Source organism: Dipodomys spectabilis, unplaced genomic scaffold (assembly GCF_019054845.1).
Source record: "Dipodomys spectabilis isolate Male_0828 unplaced genomic scaffold, ASM1905484v1 ptg000359l, whole genome shotgun sequence".
Lineage (NCBI taxonomy): Eukaryota > Metazoa > Chordata > Mammalia > Rodentia > Heteromyidae > Dipodomys > Dipodomys spectabilis.
The window spans coordinates 526310-531566 of NW_024871036.1; the positions used below are offsets into that span (position 1 = coordinate 526310).

Sequence of the window (5257 nt, forward strand, 5' to 3'; positions counted from 1 at the left end):
AAGCTCTTAAGCAAGGCTTACTTTGAATTCATTAGCTCCACAAAGCTAACTCAGTTGATAAATAAGTACTTGAAAAGCCATTACCTTTGGACTTAGCTATAAAGGCTTCAAAATATGATCAAATTTAAAATGAAAACGACAAAATAATCATTGACAAAAAATTTCGAAGTACAAAATGTCATGTCAAAACCAGCTTTACAATGTCGGTGGGGGGGGGGGAGGAGGGGGGGTATGATTGGGTGGGAGGGAGGGGGGAGGCTGGGAAGGGAGGTGAAGGGTAAACAAAGGAGGAGGATGCAATGCTCGGTAAGAAATGTATGCATTATTCTGCCCATGTAATTGTAACCCCTCTGTACAGTATGTTCTCAAATAAAATAAAATAAAATTTAAAAAAAAAAAAAAAATTTCAAATGTGAGCAATCGACCAAACAATACACAGAAATTTAGAGAAATAAGATCAATAGCATTTTTAGTAAAAATAAGGGTTCCTTGTTAGAAATAGGCAACCAAGGATATATGCCTGTATAAAGATTGCATCATTAACTACTTAAATTAAGAGGATACTCCATGCTTCAGCAGCAGGTCTACACAAATGACAACAATACAGAGATTAACATGGCACTTGCAAAATGATGGTATGAAAATTTGTGAAGTATTCCATATTTTTCATTCTTCAAATGCAAGAAATGAAAAACAGTTATTAAAAAGTAGATTACAAAAATACAAGTGTAACAAAACCTGTAATTCATAGAATTAAAGGTTAGTTTGACATCAGTGTATTAAATCTTCACCTTCGAAAGGTCCTTACATAGCATAACATTTACAATACTTGAAATTAGATAACATTATCTTTTTATCCCAAAGAAATAAAATAATATAAGGACCTAGGTAAAAAGGAATCTTAAACCTTTTCTACATGGAATGTAATCTGAAAGGACACATTTATTAATGAACCTATATATTATAAAACAATGTAGACTTCAAAGTATTATATCTAGAAGACAATGAAATAGATTATGAACTTTATACAATCATAGATAGTTTTTTCAGACAAGCACCAGGAATATCTTTAATTTCTATACTATTCAACAGATAAGATAAAATTAAAAAAATCACAAACTCTGCAGAAATCATTATAGATGCATACAAACAACTCTTGAATACATTTTGACATCAAAGTCAGGCAATTCACGTGGAAGAATACCATGGAATCCATAAATTTTTAAATTAAGATATTGCTGTTGTTTTGTATTATGAAAATATTTTGTAGGGCCACAAAGGATGGACTGGCACTTTTGAAATTTAAGAAACTTAACCAAACCATTACTACATAGGAGAACAATTTGTACAGCCTTCCACAACTTCAAAGAGGTAGTGATACATACTTATCCTTTTGGCAATATTAGATGAGGTTTCTTCCAAGTTGTTTTTCAGACCCGGTTTGATATCATGGTTCAACAGAAGGAGATACAGCATATCTTTGCTATTTCTATCCCCAGCAACAATATTCAAGGGGGTAAAGAGGCCTTTAGTTTGGGGATTGGTATCTGCATCATGATGAAGTATGAAAGAATCCATTCTGGTATTATTCCACATATATGCACTGTGCAGGGGTGCCAAGCCATTCAGAATTCTTGCATGAATATCTGCCTTGAGCTACCAACTCATGGACAATATCTAAATGTCCACTCTAGGCTTCCCGATGAAGAGGGGTGTATTTACCTCATTTGTAGTATACATATGAATGGCCTTTTTGGATAGTAGTCTCGGCACTGTAGTAAGCCGATTAATTTCGGCATCCGAAAGAAGAAATTTGCATGGATTCTTCTCCATTATTTTCTTACAATTGATACCTTCCTCACGTTTTCATCTTGTTCCTTGTCTTCATCAGAATTGCCTAACCAGAGAATTTGAGTACCAGTGGGAATGAGGTATCCATGTATTTCCCCAATAGTTCACGTTGGTTGAAATGGTCAGAAAAATCCGGTGAATTTTCTGCATATGTTTTTTCACCATGATTTATTTTCTCTTTTTCCATTTTTACTATTTTAAATCATTCTAACAGGAGAGTAGTGAATTGATAGAGAGCAGAGGAAATATTTTCCTCCGTATGCAAATGCACAGACTGAAAATGAGGACCAGTGGTGTCTTCATATGCAGCTTATTCTAGGAAGGAGAAAATAGGAAACAATGCCTTCTACATAAATGATTTGGGAAATACCAAGATATAGTGTAAGAGAAGTTACTATTCAATATATGAGCTTTAAGAGCTTTCTAATAGATCCATTATTTATTGGTTACCAACATTAGAAAAAAATGTACAATGCAGTAGTAAAATAGAAGTCCTTTGTATGACTACCTAAATCCTTGTTTTTTTAAAAACACTTGTTTTCATCTAAAAAAGTAGGCCTGGGCTGGGAAGGTGGCTCAGTGGTAGAGCACTGGCCTTGCATGCCAGAGGCCCTGGGTTCGATTCCTCAGTACCACATAAGCAAAAAGAAAAAAAGCCGGAAGTGGCGCTGTGGCTCAAGTGGTCGAGCTCTAGCCTTGAGCTGAAGAGCTGAGGGAGAACGCCCAGGCCAGAGTTCAGGCTTCACGACCGGACCAAAAATAAAAATAAAAAACTAGGCCTATCTATTGTCTTCATGTGATTTTGATGATTGAAGATGCTTAATGAGAAGTCAAAATGTATTAGTAGTCCTTTGATATCAATTAAATTTCATTTTTCTTCTTGGAGAATATAATGACCAAAGCAATAGAGCAGAATCAGCAAGCAATAGTTCAGCATCATGCTTCCAGTGCAAGTGGATCTCCAGTAAGTAATCCTCTGTACGATTTTCCACAAAGTTTTGTCACAGATACAATCTGCCTGCCTTCTCTAGTTGCTTTCCTAGCCTGGACCTTTTCTTTCATTGTGCAGGAAAATTGTGATTCAACTGATTTCAGTCAGATCGGTTCCTAGAATTATAAAGGATTTAGATTCTTTTTTAAAAAAATTAGTTGTAGGGCCTGAACTCTGGGCTTGGGCACCGTCCTTGAGCTCTTCAAATCAAGGCAAGCGCTCTACCACTTGAGCCACAGAACCACATCTGTGGTTCTGTTTATGTGGTGCTGATTTGGGAAATGGCAGAGCAGAAAGTGAAATGATTCAACCAAAAATATAAAAGCAAAATAAATTAGGATAATTATGGAGCAACCATATTGTCTATGAGACTCATGAAAGAGAGAGAGGAAGAGAGATACAGATGTGCAATGACCTAGCTAGCCAAAAAATCCATGCTTCTGATCCATTTACAGAGCAAACAATTTTATTTTTTATTTGTTAAAAGAGATGGAAATAGAATTTATTATTTGCATTGAATATAATGTCTTCACTCTTACTCCATAACTCTCTTTATTCCTTCCCTTTGACTTCCCCTCACATCTTCCAAGTGATAGTTTCCTGGTATTCATTTTGTTGGATTAAAAGTTCAATTTTATAAGAAATTACACCTTTTAAATACTGCTCTGAAAAATGAAAATTTTGGTTAATACTGTTGTTTAACTTGCATAAAATTCTGACTTCCAAATATGCGACAGAACATGGGTCCTTTGTGTGTCTGGCTCTGATTTCGTTTAGTTAACATATTTTTAGATCTATCTCTTTCTTTGCAAATAATGTAGCAATGCTCATAATAGATAGGTGCAATCCAATTGTGTATATATGACACAATTTCTCCAACCATCCCTCTGCCAAAAGGCATCTTGTCTGTTTGCATAACTTGGCTGTGGTGAATAGTGCAGTAATGAACAAGGTTGTGAAAGTAATTTTACTGTAACCTTTTGGAAGAATTCATCACTATCTTTCTGGGAGCAATCCTCTATCGAGTTTTCTAGAATAAGCACATCCTTCCTTTCATCTCCATCACAACGTTTTGCAAGTCTTCAAAAACACACTCTCCCATACATGTCCCAATAAGCTAAAACCACACTATGCCCATATTCTTTCAATATATTTTTAATACTTACATAAATTTAGTGAGAACCTTCTATGTACTTTCCTAATGTGGGAATGAGAGACATAACAACAGAGTAAAAGTAAGAAATATACATTTTAATTAGCTATTATCATATTTAAAATCTTTTTAAGCTCTAACTCATAGCCTCACTTACTAATATTTTAATCTTTATTTGATTACTTCATCTATCCCCTAAATTATAACAGGTGAGTTAAATACAGACAAAAATTGTGGTTTGATTTTGACACTCATGTGTGAAGATGCACAATATGGGCAAATAGATGGATTGGAATTAATAGCAATTATCCATTTTGTTAAAGTAGAGATGGTTTTTTCCCAAACTGATACATATTTCATTCAACAAAAAGAAACTTGTAACAATTCCCTTTGTTTTGCTCCTCATTAACTTTTGTTTCCATTTTATTTTATAATGAAGGATGATTTCATATATGTACTGTAGATACAAAAATATGTTAAACTATTTCTATCCATATGTATTGATATATACATACATATATTACACAGGTTACAATGATAATTTATAACTTCTGTAACTATACAATTTACTAAATTATTAAAAACATCGATGGTTCATGCCTGGAATCCTGGTTACTCGGGAGGCTGAGATCTGATGAATATGGTTTAAAACCATCCTGGGCAGGAAAGCCCATGAGCCTCTTATCTCCAAACAACCAACAGAAAATAAGAATTGGAACTGTGGCTCAAGGTAATAGAGTGGTAGCCTTGAGAGAAAAATTTCAGGCTACATCACCCAGGCTCTTAGTTCAAGAACTACAATCTACCCAAAAAAATCTATTTAATTTACGACTGTGTAAGTAGAGTATTTCCATCACCCAAATGCACACCCATGCCCATTTGCAAAGTAACTCTGTTTTGTCTGAAGTACCACTAAACATTATCACTAAAGTAGCATTGGAACATGGGTTCATTCTATCTCTCTAACGGATTTTTCTCCACTAAAATACTCAAGTGTTACAATTATTCCAATTATTTAAAATCATAGCTTTTTTCTTTAATACCCCTAAGATTACAGTTTGAATTCAGTGTCTTGTGCCCCCTAAATGGGTGTTCTTACCACTTTGTCATGTGCCCAGCCCTAAATTATCCTGATAATTTTTCAGATAGAAACTGGCTTCCTACTTGTGTATGATCTTGGCCTCAGTCCACTTTATGTTATTCTTCCTGGAATTTAGAATAACAAGTACATGGTATTCTGTACAGTTTTTTCTGTCTAGTCT

The 5257-nt window shown here is 34.6% G+C and overlaps 1 pseudogene; it reads left to right on the forward strand.

Annotated features, from left to right (window-relative positions):
- Positions 1 to 567: 567 nt before the first annotated feature.
- LOC122095536 lies at positions 568 to 667 on the forward strand (annotated as a pseudogene).
- The last annotated feature ends 4590 nt before the right edge of the window (positions 668 to 5257 follow it).